This window comes from Bos taurus, chromosome 8 (genome assembly GCF_002263795.3).
Source record: "Bos taurus isolate L1 Dominette 01449 registration number 42190680 breed Hereford chromosome 8, ARS-UCD2.0, whole genome shotgun sequence".
Classification (NCBI taxonomy): domain Eukaryota; kingdom Metazoa; phylum Chordata; class Mammalia; order Artiodactyla; family Bovidae; genus Bos; species Bos taurus.
In genome coordinates, this window is record NC_037335.1 from 84,425,718 (window position 1) to 84,443,791 (window position 18,074).

Below are 18,074 nucleotides of genomic sequence, written 5' to 3' on the forward strand. Positions count from 1 at the left end.
GGGACCAGCCTGCATCCTCCAAAATGTCCTGCCTTGACCCTATATTCCCAACAGAATCCAGGCTGGCAGTATCCCTGAGAGGGACAAAACCCTCCCCTTTCCTGCCAGGGCCAAGCCTGCCCCTGGGGGGCCTGGCCATCAGCACTCCAGTTCTGCCTGCTGAAACTGCGCATGCCACATCTCATGAATCTATCTGCATCTTGGAGGGCCACTTCCCTGTGCTCTATCCAGACTCAGAGAGCAAATTATAGCCCCCCAGAATATCTGACCCCAAGGGGCACTGGAAAACTGACACCAGAGCAGCCCATCTCCAAAGAAAAATACTGGAGTAATTCCCAAAGCATCCCCACTTCCCAGAGGCAGGGCGTGGCCATTCTCTGTGTGTGGGCCTAAGCCCAGAGCCCTCCAGCATGCCCTCCTTCCTCCCAAAACCTCAGAGGAAGGGGACATTATCTTCACTCCATTCACAGAGGGGGACACTGCAGCTCAGCACTGAGAGTCATGTCCTAAGTAGGTTCCCAGTAGGTCACAGAGGAGGGGGCCATGTCTTAGGTGGGTCCCCACTGGCTCCCAGCAGGGGGCCTATGTCTTATGTAACTTTCTCTCAGTAGCAGATCCTGCTACACAGATAGAATGCAAGGACTTTATTTGGGAGGCAACCCAGGAAGAATAGTAGGGGAATGGAGAATGAGGCAGAAAAGGGAAGAAAGCCAACACAAGTTGGCTTCCTGAGTTGAATAGTGTCCCTCATCCCAAATCCACGTTCACCTGAAACCTCAGAATGTGATTTTACCTGAAAGTATATTTTTCACAGATGGAGTTAGTTAAAATGAGGATCGAGTGGGCCCTAAACCCAGTGATTGGTGTCCTTATAAGAAGAGGACAGGACACACAAGGAAGGCCTTGTGATGACGGAGGCAGAGACTGGCATGTCGCAACTATGAGCCAAGGAACAGCAAAGTTCACCCGGAGTGACCAGCAGCTCACTCTGGTGTGTGTGGCATAGAAGGATCCTTTCCTAGAGCTTCCAGAGTGTACACAGCCCTGACAATATCTTGATTTCAGACTACTGGCCTCCAGAACTTTGAAAGGATAAATTTCTGTTGTTTTAAGCCACTAAATTTGTACAACAGCTCTAGCAAACTGATACAGATTTTGTACCAGGAAGGGGGATGCTGCTATAACAGATGTCTAAAAATGCAGCTGCGGAACTGGGTAATGTGTAGATGCTGGAAAAGTTTTGAGGCACATGATAGAAAATGCCTAGATTTCCTTGAAGACATTGTTGGTAGAGATACGGACAAAGGTGATTCTGGTGAGACTGAGGTCAGAAAGAAGTGAGGACTCTTGGGCATATACCTGAAGAAAACCATAATTCGAAAAGATACACACACCTCAGTGTTTATTGCAGCACTGTTTACAATAGCAAAGACATGGAAGCAATCTAAATGTCCATTGACAGATAAATGGATAAAGTAGGCATGATAGCAGCAACATGGATAGGCCTAGAGATATCACACACTAAGTGAAATAAGCCAGACAGAAAAAGACAAACATCATGATGTTGCTTATATGTGGAATCAAAAAACAAACAAACAAAAAAGATACAAATGAACCCATATACAAAACAGAAATAAATGCACAGACATAGAAAACAAATTTATGGTTACCAAAGGGGAAAGTGGGAGAGAGGAATACATTAGGAATTTGGGATTAACATATACACACTGTATATAAAACAGATAACTGACAAGGACCTACTGTATAGAACAGAGAGCTATACTATATATATGTATGTATGTATGTATAACTGAACCACTTTTCTGTACTGGTGTATGACATTGTAAATTTTTACTTCAATTAAAAAAAAGAAAAACCTCCAAAAAGGAAAAGAAAAGAAAGAAGTAAGGAGAATGTAGAGAAAGTTTCTATTGTCTCAGAGAATACATATATGATCATGAACATATTTTTGACATAAGTATGAACATGAGAGGTTCTTCCAGTGAGATCTCAGATGGAAGTGAAGAACCAGTTATTGGAAAAGCCATAAAGTAGCAGAAACTTGGCTGAATTATGTTCTAATATTGAGTGGAAAGTAGAAATTGTAAGGAATGAACTTGACTATTTAGCTGAGGAAATTTCCAAGTAAAATGTGGATGATATGGCCTGGTTTCTCCTTGCTGTTTATAGTAAAAGCTGAGAGGAAAGAAAGAAATTGGGGAAAGGAACTGATAAGCAAAAGGAATCAGTACTTGATGATTTGGGAAGTCCTCAGACAGTAATCTGCCTGCAATATGAGAGACCTAGTTTGATCCCTAGGTCGAGAAGATCCCTTGGGGAAGGAAATGGCTACCCACTCCAGTATTCTTGCCTGGAGAATCCCATTGACAGAGGAGCCTCGCGGGCTACAGCCCATGAGGTTGCAGAAAGTCAGACACAACTGAGCGACTTTCACTTCAGTTCACTTCAGTTTGTTAAATTTAGGAAATTTACTGTTCAGAAAGTGTGGTCTAAAGAGAGCACCAAAGGTGTGGGAGAGCCTACTGCTGAAGAGATTAGGCACATGACTTGCAGGCCTACTCCACCATCTCAGGGGAATGAAGGAACAGAGATGGGGTTATTCAGGAAAGATCTGTGGAGCCTCTTATCTGATGGTGTGGCTCCCTGTGAATTACCGAGAAGACCGACAAGGTTTTTGAGACTGTTACATCAGTTACATCTGCCAGTCTAGATTGAGAGGCCCAGGGATGGAATGAAGTGAAGAAAGAATGGCTTGGAGGGCAGAGCCATGAAGGCAGAAGCAGAGAAAAGAGAAGGTGGGGCTACAGCTGCTGCCAAAGCCACAGAAAGCAGGGCCACCATCACGCACCCAGAGCATCAAGCCACAAAGGGTTATTTACAGGCCTTGCAATCTACTGGAACTGGCACTGCTGGGCTTCTGACTTGCACTGGACCAGTGGCTCCTTTGCGCCTTCCTTTTTCTCCCTCTAGGACTGATTTACGACTTTGGGAGATGTTGGGATGGGGTGCGTGTATTTTGTACGTGGGGAACCAAAGTGACTTTTGAGGGGGTCAGAAGGCAGATGATGATGTGTTAAATAGTGTCCTCCACTAAAATTCATGTCCACTTGGAATATCAGAATGTGACATTGTTTGGAAGTAAAGTCTTTGCAGATGTAACTAGTTAAGATGAGGTGTCGGGGTCCAACCCCGGTGGATCCAGGGAATTCGAAGCGGGGATGGCGTCGGCGAGGATCAGGAAACAATTGCTTAATTAAACGTTAATTAAGGGTATAAAGAGTGGTTAAATAAGGATAGCTCAGTGAGGAAATTCAGTGGAGAAAAGAGGCTGAATAATTCAGCCAGAAGGTGAGAGAAAGAATGACACGGGGAGACCAAGATTCGGTGAACAAGTCCTGCACTTTATTTTCCAAAGTAGTTTTTATACCTTAAGTTATGCATAGAGGATGATGGGGGAAGGGGTAGAGTCATGCAGTAAGCCAGGCTTTCTTCCTGCAAACTTATCATATGCAAAAGCTTTGGTGATTTGCATCATCTTCTGGCCAAGAGGCCTGTTAACATTTTAAGACCCTTTCTTCAGAAAACTTATTTTTCTCTAAAGGTGATTAGTCAGGCGCCACCCTCCAAAAGCATTAGATAAAGTTGCATTCCTACAGAGCAAAGGTGTGGTGGGCTATAATAAGAAAAAGAATTAACTCAAGGGTCCAAGGTTACAAACATTAAAGCTACTACTTACACCAATCATATTAATCAATACACTGCCAGGGACACAGCAGGTAAGGGATATGGAAACTTAGCAGCAAACATTGGCCCAACAAGTGAAAATCCCTTCACCAATACAATTTCTAATCAATCTTTTAACTGCTCAAAGGAATTTAGATAGTTTAGAACATCTCATGCCTCTCACAGTTGGGAGGCTCTGAACAATCACATGTGGCCGGAAAAACCTATTCAGGCAGGCTAGAGGACTTCCAAAGGAGTTTGTAAGTTGAAACACTATCACACCCAGGAACTTTATTAACTGGAGCTGTAAGTTAACTCTTTTTTCAGAGAGAGATAGTGGGGGACAGCCCCCCATGAAGTCAGAGGTGTAGGTGAGAGCACAAAGCAGAAAGTAGGCAGACTCTGGTTTTGGGGGTAGATGCTCGAGAATTTCCAGAGGGACTCCTGAGGCTCGATCTCACCTTTGCGTATGCCGAGCCTCCTTCCTCATGACCTTTGCCATGGGTGGAGCTCCTCACGCCAGCTCCCGGCATCGAGGTCCATCCAGTCACTGGTGTCCTTATAAAAAGAGGGAGAGAACACACAGAGATGTGATGGTGTGGGCAGACTGCAGTGGTGCACCTACAGGCCAAGGCACACCAAGGATTCATCTGTTGTTTTAAGCTTCCTGATTTGTGGTACTTCCTTGTAGTAGCCCCAGGACACTGATACACAGAGTCTATTAGCAGGCAACTGAGGTCTGGAGTTAGAGTTCGACAAGGCTGTGGTCCTAGTGTGATTAGATTCCCTAGTTTTCTGTGAGTATGGTTTCAGTGTGTCTGCCCTCTGATGCCCTCTTGCAACACCTACCATCTTACTTACCATGGGGTATCTCTTCACGGCTGCTCCAGCAAAGCGCAGCCGCTGCTCCTTACCTTGGATGAGGGGGTCTTTACAGCCAAAGATGGAGAAGCTCTATCAGTCAGTCACTCAGTCGTGTCCGAAGCTGTATACAGTCAACAAAAACAAGACCAGGAGCTGACTGTGGCTGAGATCATGAACTCCTTATTGCCAAATTCAGACTTAAATGGAAGAAAGTAGGGAAAACCACTAGACCATTCAGGTATGACCTAAATCAAATCCCTTATGATTATACAGTGGAAGTGAGAAATAGATATAAGGGACTAGATCTGATAGATAGAGTGCCTGATGAACTATGGATGGAGGTTCGTGACATTGTACAGGAGACAGGGATCAAGACCATCCCCATGGAAAAGAAATGCAAAAAAGCAAAATGGCTGTCTGGGGAGGCCTTACAAATCGCTGTGAAAAGAAGAGAAGCGAAAAGCAAAGGAGAAAAGGAAAGATATAAGCATCTGAATGCAGAGTTCCAAAGAATAGCAAGAAGAGATAAGAAAGCTTTCCTCAGCGATCAATGCAAAGAAATAGAGGAAAACAACAGAATAGGAAAGACTGGAGATCCCAACCAGTAACACTGAAGAAGCTGAAGTTGAATGGTTCTATGAAGACCTACAAGACCTTTTACAACTAACACCCCAAAAAGATGTCCTTTTCATTATAGAGGAATGGAATGCAAAAGTAGGAAGTCAAGAAACACCTGGAGTAACAGGCAAATTTGGCCTTGGAATACAGAATGAAGCAGGGCAAAGACTAATAGAGTTTTGCCAAGAAAATGCACTGATCATAACAAACACCCTCTTCCAACAACACAAGAGAAGACTCTACACATGGACATCACCAGATGGTCAACACCGAAATCAGATTGATTATATTCTTTGCAGCCAAAGATGGAGAAGCTCTATACAGTCAGCAAAAACAAGACCAGGAGTCGACTGTGGCTCAGATCATGAACTTCTTATTGCCAAATTCAGACTTAAATTGAAGAAAGTAGGGAAAACCACTAGACCACACAGGTATGACCTAAATCAAATCCCTTATGATTATACAGTGGAAGTGAGAAATAGATTTAAGGGACTAGATCTGATAGATAGAGTGCCTGATGAACTATGGATGAGGTTCGTGACATTGTACAGGAGACAGGGATCAAGACCATCCCCATGGAAAAGAAATGCAAAAAAGCAAAATGGCTGTCTGGGGAGGCCTTACAAATAGCTGTAAAAAGAAGAGAAGTGAAAAGCAAAGGAGAAAAGGAAAGCTATAAGCATCTGAATGCAGAGTTCCAAAGAATAGCAAGAAGAGATAAGAAAGCCTTCTTCAGTGATCAATGCAAAGAAATAGAGGAAAACAACAGAATGGGAAAGACTAGAGATCTCTTCAAGAAAATTAGAGATACCAAGAGAACACTTCATGCAAAGATGGGCTCGATAAAGGACAGAAATGGTATGGACCTAACAGAAGCAGAAGATATTAAGAACAGATGGCAAGAATACACAGAAGAACTGTACAAAAAAGACCTGCATGACCCAGATAATCACGATGGTGTGATCACTCACCTAGAGCCAGACATCCTTGGAATGTGAAGTCAAGTGGGCCTTAGAAAGCATCACTACGAACAAAGCTAGTGGAGGTGATGGAATTCCAGTTGAGCTATTTCAAATCCTGAAAGATGATGCTGTGAAAGTGCTGCACTCAATATGCCAGCAAATTTGGAAAACTCCGCAGTGGCCACAGGACTGGAAAAGGTCACTTTTCATTCCAATCCCTAAGAAAGGCAATGCCAAAGAATGCTCAAACTACCACACAATTGCACTCATTTCACATGCTAGTAAAGTAATGCTCAAAATTCTCCAAGCCAGGCTTCAGCAATATGTGAACCGTGAACTTCCTGATGTTCAAGCTGGTTTTAGAAAAGGCAGAGGAACCAGAGATCAAATTGCCAATATCCGCTGGATCGTGGAAAAAGCAAGAGAGTTCCAGAAAAACATCTATTTCTGCTTTATTGACTATGCCAAAGCCTTTGACTGTCTGGATCACAATAAACTGTGGAAAATTCTGAAACAGATGGGAATACCAGACCACCTGATCTGCCTCTAGAGACATTTGTATGCAGGTCAGGAAGCAATAGTTAGAACTGGACATGGAACAACAGACTGGTTCCAGATAGGAAAAGGAGTACGTCAAGGCTGTATATTGTCACCCTGCTTATTTAACTTCTATGCAGAGTACATCATGAGCAACGCTGGATTGGAAGAAACACAAGTTGTAATCAAGATTGCCAGGAGAAATATCAATAACCTCAGATATGCAGATGACACCACCCTTATGGCAGAAAGTGAAGAGGAACTCAAAAGCCTCTTGATGGAAGTGAAGGTGGAGAGTGAAAAAGTTGGCTTAAAGCTCAACATTCAGAAAACGAAGATCATGGCATCTGGTCCCATCACCTCATGGGAAATAGGTGGAGAAACAGTGGAAACAGTGTCAGACTTTACTTTTTGGGGCTCCAAAATCACTACAGATAGTGACTGCAGCCATGAAATTAAAAGACGCTTACTCCTTGGAAGAAAAGTTATGACCAACTTTGATAGCATATTAAAAAGCAGAGACATTACTTTGCCAACAAAGGTCCGTCTAGTCAAGGCTATAATTTTTCCTGTGGTCATGTATGGATGTGAGAGTTGGACTGTGAAGAAGGCTGAGCACTGAAGAATTGATGCTTTTGAACTGTGGTGTTGGAGAAGACTCTTGAGAGTCCCTTGGACTGCAAGGAGATCCAACCAGTCCATTCTGAAGGAGATCAGCCCTGGGATTTCTTTGGAAGGAATGATGCTAAAGCTGAAACTCCAGTACTTTGGCCACCTCATGTGAAGAGTTGACTCATTGGAAAAGACTCTGATGCTGGGAGGGATTGGGGGCAGGAGGAGAAGGGGACGACAGAGGATGAGATGGCTGGATGGCATCACTGACTCGATGGACTTGAGTCTGAGTGAACTCCAGGAGTTGGTGATGGACAGGGAGGCCTGGTGTGCTGCAATTCATGGGGTCGCAGAGTCGGACACGACTGAGCGACTGAACTGAACTGAGGTCTGGAGCAACTGAAGCCTGGCTGCAGGGGAAGCCTGTGTGCCAGTCACCCCATTCCTCCCTGCAGAGACCCCCAGGACAACGTTGGGGTTTTTAGATCTCCCACAGTGAGATGAGATGAAGTGCTCGCAATGGGAACGTGTGAGCCGTCTCAGAACAATGATGTTAGGGAGGGCCTGAGTAGGGTTTGGGCTCATGTGAGGCAATCTTGATAAGGGTTCAAGGAGGCAGAGCTGGGTTGGATGCTGTTAGGAAGTGGGACTTGTTCTATGCTTGAGTATCAATACATTTTATTGGAAAGTGTGAGGAATGAAGGGAAGCAAAAGCTGTGGCTGGTAACAAAGCAGCGGTCACTTATATCACCAGGATGGGGATGGTTAGTTATGTCTCTATCCTGGTGATATATGGTGTTGCCTGTCTCACAGAGTGACCTTGTCTCATGTTGATGTTCTGTGACAGTTTCTGTTTATCAGGACAGCCCCAGCTTTCTCATAGTGCAGAACCATTGCCTCGGAGCTAACCTGCCCATGGGGCTGGGGGCTGGGAGCTGGCAGCACACTGCATCATGCAGGGCCACACAAGGAAGCACCATTGTTGCTCAGGAAGCAGAGGGAGAGGGGGACCTGTGGCGAGAACCTTTACCATGGTTTCTACAGGAACCACTCTGCAAATAAATACTTCAGTAGGCTCTCCAAGCAGAGAAGGCAATGGCACCTCACTCCAGTACTCTTGCCTGGAAAATCCCATGGCTGGAGGAGCCTGGTAGGCTGCAGTCCATGGGGTCTCGAAGAGTCGGACATGACTGAGCGACTTCATTTCACTTTTCACTTTCATGCATTGGAGAAGGAAATGGCAACCCACTCCAGTGTTCTTGCCTAGAGAATCCCAGGGATGGGGGAGCCTAGTGGACTGCCGTCTATGGGGTTGCACAGAGTTGGACACGACTGAAGCGACTTAGCAGCAGCAGAAGCTACAGGAAGGAATGAGTGAGCAGGCTTTACTCCGGGCCCTGGAAACCGAAGAGATCACAGAGGCTGGCAGCATGGGGCACAGAGTCAGGTAGGAGCAGGTATTTAACAACTGGATTGAATAAAATAGGGAGTCAAGGAAGAGCTGGGCAGGGACCTTTTAACTAATCACACTGTGAGTCCGGTTTTGAGAGGTGGTGGCCATCAACAAGGCAAGGCAGGACCTGTGCACCCCCCAGTCCTCTGAAGGCTGAAGGAGCATGTTCCCCACCGAGGATCACCATGTTCTGTCCACATGTTGTCTCTGCACAGGGGCCCCAGTGAGCACAGAGATACAAAGACATTTAGCCCGTGCACTACCCTCGGGGATCTTGGCCTTCACCAAACGGGCTGGCCTTAGCCTCCCCTGGCCCTCCTTGAGCCTCTCAGAGGAGCTGAAAACAAGGCAGTTTCCAGGAGGACTGAGGCCATGGGGGGACAGGGGAGAAACGTGTATAGCAATATGCATGATTCACATGAGCTTGGACCCACCTGGGCTGAGCTGGGCCTTGACGGGAAGGAAGACTCGAGGGCACTATCACTGGGACTCCACAAGTGGGTATGTGAGAGATGACCTTGTCTCTGGTTATGGTCTCTGCCCACCTGCCCTCAGATAGCATCTTTACAGCCCAAGGCCAGATGAATAAAGTGTACATTCCCCTGAACTGTTCAGAAAATGTGGACAAACATCAAAAACGTAGACATTACTCATATTTCCTATCAGCACTTAACGCCATGTTCTCCAGCCCTCCTGTGTCTGCATCTCCTTGTGCATGTTTTATCAGAACTCAGATTACACCTACGCTTAGGGTCTGAGTTTGATCCTAGTTCTCTAATATGGAGTGGCCTGCTACTGTGTAGGTGTCCATCAGATACCCAAGAGAAGTCTGGCCTACTGCTTGTGCTCCCACGGTGGCCCTCAGATTTGCTGAAGGTGAGGTTTGTCTCCTCCCCTTGAACCTGAGTTCCATGGCAGCTTGATAAACAGAATACAATGGAAGTGACATTCCAGGCTAAGGCATGGATAAACACGCAGTTTCCTGTCTTCAGGAATGCTTGCTCCTAGAAGACAGCGCCATGTCATAAGGAAGCTCAAGCAGCCTGTGGAGAGGTGATGATGCCCTGGGATGAGCCCTCTCTAGTGGAGTCTCACTGTGGAGCAGAGCCAAGGTGCTGAGCCCTGCCTGGACTGCAGATTTATGAGCAGAAATGACTGTTGCTGTAATAAACAGTATCTGTTATAAACACTATCTGTGGTTATGCAGTCACAGGTTCCCAGAACCCTTGTCCATCAAGTGACTCTACCTGACACAGCTCTTTGTCCAGGGATGAACACATGGTCCAGCCCACCTCTGGGATGAGGTGTTGGGATGCTGAAAGAGTTGCTCCCCTGCTCTGGGATTCTTAGCCTGAAGGGCTTCCCTCAAAACTTTGAAACTGCCAACAGCTTTCTCTTCTGGGTTGATATTGGGTTACTATTCCTTGAAGATGACTAATGCAGCTACTTAGCAAATGTATGACTCACAGGCCTGAGCCTCAGTTTCTCACTTGTAAAATGGGGACAGCAAAGCGCTCATGATGATTACCGGAAAATCAGTAATCATCAGACTGAATGATAGAAAAGCAGCTGTCAGCACAGGGAGTGAGGAGGTGAGTAGGTACGCAGGCTGCAGGGCTCAGAACAGCCCCTTCCTGCTCTCGGCTGTCCCAACCTTCCTACTGGCCCTGATGGGGCTCGCATCCTGAGCACACTTGGTCTTGCAATGTACATCTTGTCCTTCCTTTGGCCCATCTCAGGGAAACTGAGAGGCAGAGAGAACCAGAAAGTCAGGCCCCAGAGGCTGGGCCTTGGGGGTGAGCTCTGTTGCTATGGCGGATCTTTCCCCCAGGCCTCAGATTCCCCATCTGTGAAATGGGAGCCCTCCAAGCACTTGTTCCACGCAGGTCTCTCCAATGTGTTCATTTGGATGGCCTTGGCCAGCCTTCCAGACCTTATGAAAGACCACTCCCTAGGAGGCCCAGGAAGTGCCTTTCCCACAAGGTGTGTGCCAGGCCACAAGCCTGGGCCTCAGTGCCCCTGAGCCACAGCCTCAGTAGATGTGGCTTGGGAGAGGTGGGGAGGAGACAGGAGCCCAGAGACAGGGCAGAGCTTACCCAAAGTCGACCAGCAGGGTACAGAAGTAGTTAAAATGCCCTGTGAGGGGATGATGAGGGCCAAGAGGTCACAGGGGCTGTGTTAGGCAGGGGGAAGCAGGCAGGGAGCATGGGGAGACAGGCTCTCATACCTCTCCTGTCACTGGGGACTCGGGCTCCTGCCATGCTGGCTGTGCAGGTATATGGCCTCAAAGAAGCTTAACTGGCTCAAAACCACCAACCCTCTGGACTACCCTAGACTCACCAACGCACATTTTACCCCAGGCTTACCTAGGAAAAACTTCTGTCTGTGAAAACATACCCCTTCCCCGTGGCAGAGCACACCCAAACCCTGTGAGTGAGCCCTCAGACCACAGTAATGAGGCATCATTCGAGCAGGCAAATGGCCACAGGTGGGATCATTCTACCTCCCTGAGTCCAGCTTCCCCATCTGTAAATGAGGGGCCAGTCCATATCTTTTCTGACAGGTAGAATTCAGAACTGTCCAGTGACTGTGTGTAATCATTTACATGTGTTCCACCTTTAAAATCTTTATTAGTCTCCTGTTTTCTGAAAAGAAATAGATTCATGCCTATTGCAAAAAAAATCAGAAAACACAGAGAAGCGTCAAGAGGCAGGAGAAAATGAGCCACAATCTGGCCACCCAGAGGTGAAGGAGGAGCCCCCAAAGCAACCCATCAGGCTTTGTCCCTCCTGGGCACCCTTGTGTCCTGGCTCCCAAGTGGGCCTGGCATTCAGGAGGGGCTGGTCCTCTCTTTTCTATGACTCCGTCATCTGCTTTTGCCCCCCCAGGAAAGCACAGAGCCCATAGGCCTGCTTCCTCCCAGCTGCATTGCTACATATCTCCAAGCCATCACTGTGAACCTGTGGGTGGTGGCTCAGATGTCACCGGGGGTAACTCACCTTTCTCCCTCCTGAAAGTCAAGGAATGCCTCACTTGTGCAGACTCAGGGCCAGGAAAGACAACCCAGCAGTCAGAGCCCTGATGGGAAGTGGGCTCTGGGCAGGCATTCCCTACAGAAAAGAACCAGCTCTGGCCTGCCTTTGGAGCAGCCAGAGGACTAGTGTGTGTGGAGGATGACAAACAGCCTGGCAGAAAATATTTTGGGGAGAATTCTTCTCTCCCCAGGTACCCAGCTCATTGGAGCTACAAGTTTAGATTACTTTTTAAAATAATTGCTCTTAATTTAAAAATGTAATTTTTTAAAAGAGGCAAAGCCCATGAGTGCTTAGTCACTTTGCTCATTCAGGTCTGACTCTCTGCGGCCCCATGGACTGTACCCCGCTAGGTTCCTCTGTGCATGGGATTTTCCAGGCAAGAATACTGGAGTAGGTTGCCAATTCCTACTTCAGGGGATCTCCCTGACCCAGGGATAGAACCCACATCTCTCATGTCTCCTGCATTGGCAGGCGGGTTCTTTACCACAAGTGCCACCTGGGAAGCCCTTAAGCCCATGAGACCACCCAAGGCAGCTGGGAGGAGGCAGGCCCTGACTCTTACTTTGGGATGGAATTTTCTAGCCTTGGTCCATTATGAGAAGTTTTTAAGATAAAAATCTTATTTTTATACTGAGAGAAAAAAATGAATATTTAAAGAAAAACAAAAAGCATTTTACATTTCCAAGGTTATTATACAAACACACACAAAATGACCACCCCCTGGGGTACCATGGCCTATGGATGCTGTGTCAGGGGAATCAGGTTAAGGTAGGCTCTCTGGGACAGGCAACACTCCAGCTAAGTCTTGAGGGAAGGAGATGCCCAGACGAGATCTTCAGCATCCCCTCAAAATCTCTGGTAGCATGTGTGTAAGCCCATTTTACAGAGCAGAATATTGAGACCCAGAGCTTCCAGAACCCTCCCCTTTCACCAGTCTCCCTGGTTCCTTCCTGCCAGTTCATTTATTCAACAAGTGTTTGTCTGGGCATACTCTGTGCTCCCAGATGCCAACGAAGATGGGGAAGAGGTAATGGGGTGGGGGCTGGATCCCCAAATGCAGAGAGGCCAAGGCTTGGGTCAGCTTCTTAAGAGCCTCTGCTGGCTTTTTCTTGCCTCTTTGCCAGCTGCCCACATGCTGCCTTCAGCAGGGGAGCCATATGTCTTGTCTGCTTCATAGAACTTGGGGTCATGCAGCACGGAACAGCTTTGTCTGGGAAGGGCATCAGGGAGGGCTCCCTTAAGGAGGTGGCTAAGGCCTGAGGGCCTGGGGACACCAGCCTGGCATAGCACAGGCACTGTTCCCCATCTGGGCCAGGTCTTGGAGAGGTGGGGGGAAGGTAGGGTTGGCCTAGCTTTCAGACGATGGTCTATCCCTGATCATGTCACAGTCTCCCTTCCCTTGGGAGGGTGGCAGGATCTTTTCTATCCCTTAGATTAGACTTTCAAGGCTCAGGCATTGGGTGCCTGTCAGAACTATGATCCCTGACATGAATGGGGCAGGGGGTGAGGTGGTGGCCCAAGCAGTCTGAGTCTGTGGTGAGCTACTGCCTCAGTTTCCCTCCCTACCCATGGTAGGTGTTGCTGGTGTTCCAGGAACATGCCTTTCCAAGAAGCCCCAGAAAAGATGGATGGGGTCTAGACTGAGTTCATATTGGCTGAGAACCCACTGTCTCCCACTGCCCCTGAAGATGTCTTTGACACAAGTGGGTGTTCTGAGGCATAACAAGATGGACGGTTTCTTGTACAGAAGTCTCAGGCCACTCCCAGTTCCTTAACAGGACAAATGGAGGCCAGCACCACATGCTTGAATACCCAGAACATGTAAGTGTGCCACAGATGGCCAAGAAAACATGTTGTCTCACTCCTGACATGTTATAGGCTGTTACGGGTTGAACTATGTCCTTGTCAAAATTCAAGTACCCTGAGTACCTCAGAACATGACCTTATTTTGAAATATGGTCTTTATAGAAGCAATCAAGTTAAAACAAGGTCATTAGGGTGGCCCTATTCCAATAGAACTGGGACCCCTATAAAAAGGGGAAATTTGGACACAGAGACAGACACGCACAAAGGGACAGAACAACTGTGTAAAAACTGGAATGATGCTGCCACAGCCAAGGAATTATCTGAAGAGAAATGCGGGAGAGGAGTGGAAAAGACCACTTCTAGTGCCTTCACGGGGAGCACAGCCCTGCCAGCACCTTCACCTCAGACTTCTGGCCTCCAGAACCCTGAGATTACACACTTCTGGAGTCCTAAGCTCCCCAGTCAGTGGGACCTTGTTATAGCAGCCCCGGGAAGCATATACATTCTAAACAACCAGGCCCTGGCCCAGCCTGTGGTAGTGCAGGCAGCCCGCAGGCAGCTCCTACCAGCTCTATCCTTTGATTTCAAGGGCCACACCAGACCTCCCCTTCCAACCCTGCTAATGCATCTTCAGACAGCTGTCCTGGGTACAGTGTTGTGCACAAAACATCAGAGCCAACGAGAAGGCCACAAGACCCCAGAGGTGGGCATGGGGTCATCTGTAGGGAATTCTGGGGTCCCCTGTCCCTGAGGGCTTCCCTTTGGGGCTCAAAGGAAGACACGACTTGTGGTTCAGTTGGTAAAGAATCTGCCTGCAATGCAGGAGACCTGGGGTGGATCCCTGGGTTGGGAATGTCACCTGGAGAAGGGAAAGGTTATGCACTCCAGTATTCTGGCCTGGAGAATACCATGGAGTGTATAGTCATGGGCTTGCAAAGAGTCAGACATGACTGAGCCACTGTCATATGTCCCTGAGTGTGGTCTGGAGGCGGCAGATCACAGTGGGCCCTGCAGACGCCCCTGGATTCTCAGTGTGACAGATGGGACGAACATGCTTGGTTCATATCAAGGGAAATGAAGAAAGTCATTATGTGTGACCCACAGGTCTAAATATTATGGGGAGAAACAACTCTGACTCAGGAAAGAGGAGGGCCCTTACATATTACACTGAACATGAGTGTCTACTAGACTAAGAAAGCAAAGGCAGGGAGGGGCTGGCCTGCTGGGACCCTGCCCTACTGTCCCACAAGATACCAATCTCTTTGCTGCTACCTGCCAGGCACCACAGAGCCAGTTCTGTCCACCTGGGCCATCTCAGAGACTTCCAGGGGTGGCCACACTGAACTTCTGGTTGTACCTCGAGCTTCCAAAGAATTAAAATCGTAACGCCTTTGCGTCAGCTGTTCTGTCTTATGGTGGTTCTCTGGATTTATCTTGGTATTTCAGTTCAGGTCAGTTTAGTTCAGTCACTCAGTCGTGTCCGACTCTTTGCGACCCCATGAATCGCAGCACGCCAGGCCTCCCTGTACATCATCAACTCCCGGAGTTCACTCAAACTCACGTCCATCGAGTCAGTGATGCCATCCAGCCATCTCATCCTGTCGTCCCCTTCTCTTCCTGCCCCTAATCCCTCCCAGCATCAGAGTCTTTTCCAATGAGGCAACTCTTCGCATGAGGTGGCCAGAGTACTGGAGTTTCAGCTTTAGCATCATTCCTTCCAAAGAACACCCAGGGCTGATTTCCTTCAGAATGGACTGGTTGGATTTCCTTGCAGTCCAAGGGACTCTCAAGAGTCTTCTCCAACACCACAGTGCAAAAGCATCAGTTCTTCGGTGTTCAGCTTTCTTCACAGTCCAACTTTCACATCCATACATGACCATAGGAAAAACCATAGCCTTGACTAGACAGACCTTTGTTGGCAAAGTAATGTCTCTGCTTTTCAATATGCTATCTAGGTTGGTCATAACTTTTCTTCCAAGGAGTGTCTTTTAATTTCATGTGGATCCCTGGGTCTGTCTTGGTTTACACTCCTGGTCTAACGGTGGATCCTATGTCTGTTTTGCTCTCCATTGCTTAGTTCAGTGTTGGGTCCTGGATCTATCTGGGTCTAATGGAGGTCCCTGTGTCTACCTGGGTCTCCATTCCTCCATTCCTGGGGCATTCCTGGATATGTCTTAGCCTGCACTCCTAATCTAATGGGGGAGCCCTGTATTTGTCTGTATTTGTGGATCCCTGTATTTGTCTGGTGGAGAAGAAAAAGGCAGCCCACTCCAGGATTATTGCCTGGAGAATCCTATGGGTGGAGGGGCCTGGTGGGCTGCTGTCCATAGAGTCACACAGAGTTGGACATGACTGAGGCAACTTAGCATGCATGCATGCATTGGAGAAGGAAATGGCAACCCACTCCAGGATTATTGCCTGGAGAATCCCAGGGACAGAGGATCCTGGTGGGCTGCCATCTATGGGGCTGCACGGAGTCGGACACGACTGAAGTGACTTAGCAGCAGCAGCAGCAGCAGTATTTGTCTGGTGTTTGTATTTGTCTCCACTACTTAGTAATAGAGGATTCCAAGGTCTAAAGGTGGACCCCTGAATCTACCATGGTCTCCACTACCTAGTCTAATGGAAGATCCCTGTGTCTATCATTGTCTGTACTGCTACCCTAATATTGGATCCATGTGAAAAGAAGAGAAGCGAAAAGCAAAGGAGAAAAGGAAAGATATTCCCATCTGAATGCAGAGTTCCAAAGAATAGCAAGGAGAGATAAAAAAGCCTTCCTCAGCGATCAATGCAAAGAAATAGAGGAAGACAACAGAATGGGAAAGACTAGAGATCTCTTCAAGAAAATTAGAGATACCAAGGGAACATTTCATGCAAAGATGGGCTTGATAAAGGACAGAAATGGTATGGACCTAACAGAAGCAGAAGATATTAAGAAGAGGTGGCAAGGATACACAGAAGAACTGTACACAAAAGATCTTCACGACCAAGATAATCACGATGGTGTGATCACTCACCTAGAGCCAGACATCCTTGGAATGTGAAGTCAAGTGGGCCTTAGAAAGCATCACTACGAACAAAGCTAGTGGAGGTGATGGAATTCCAGTTGAGCTATTTCAAATCCTGAAAGATGATGCTGTGAAAGTGCTGCACTCAATATGCCAGCAAATTTGGAAAACTCAGCAAGCAGTGGCCACAGGACTGGAAAAGGTCAGTTTTCATTCCAATCCCTAAGAAAGGCAATGCCAAAGAATGCTCGAACTACCACACAATTGCACTCATCTCACATACTAGTAAAGTAATGCTGAAAATTCTCCAAGCCAGGCTTCAGCAATACGTGAACCGCGAACTTCCAGATGTTCAAGTTGGTTTTAGAAAAGGCAGAGGAACCAGAGATCAAATAGCCAACATCTGCTGGATCATGGAAAAAGCCAAAGAGTTCCAGAAAAACATCTATTTCTGCTTTATTGACTATGCCAAAGCCTTTGACTGTGTGGATCACAATAAACTGGAAAATTCTGAAAGAGATGGGAATACCAGACCACCTGACCTGCCTCTTGAGAAACCTGTATGCAGGTGAGCAAGCAACAGTTAGAACTGGACATGGAACAACAGACTGGTTCCAAATAGGAAAAGGAGTACGTCAAGGCTGTATATTGTCACCCTGCTTATTTAACTTATATGAAGAGTACATCATGAGAAACTCTGGACTGGAAGAAACACAAGCTGGAATCAAGATTGCGGGGAGAAATCTCAATAACCTCAGATATGCAGATGACACCACCCTTATGGCAGAAAATGAAGAACTAAAAAGCCTCTTGATGAAAGTGAAGGAGAGTGAAAAAGTTGGCTTAAAGCTCAACATTCAGAAAACGAAGATCATGGCATCTGGTCCCATTACTTCATGGCAAATAGATGGGGAAACAGTGGAAACAGTGTCAGACTTTATTTCTGGGGGCTCCAAAATCACTGCAGATGGTGATTGCAGCCATGAAATTAAAAGATGCTTACTGCTTTGAAGGAAAGTTATGACCAACCTAGATAGCATACTGAAAAGCAGAGACATTACTTTGCCAACAAAGGTCCATCTAGTCAAGGCTATGGTTTTTCTAGTGGTCATGTATGGATGTGAGAGTTGGACTGTGAAGAAAGCTGAGCGCCAAAGAATTGATGCTTTTGAACTGTGGCGTTGGAGAAGACTCTCGAGAGTCTCTTGGACTGCAAGGAGATCCAACCAGTACATTCTAAAGGAGATCAGTCCTGGGTGTTCTTTGGAAGGACTGATGCTAAAGCTGAAACTCCAATACTTTGGCCACCTCATGTGAAGAGTTGACTCATTGGAAAAGACTCTGATGCTGGGAGGGATTAGGGGCAGGAAGAGAAGGGGACGATAGAGGATGAGATGGTTGGATGGCATCACCGACTCGATGGACATGAGTTTGA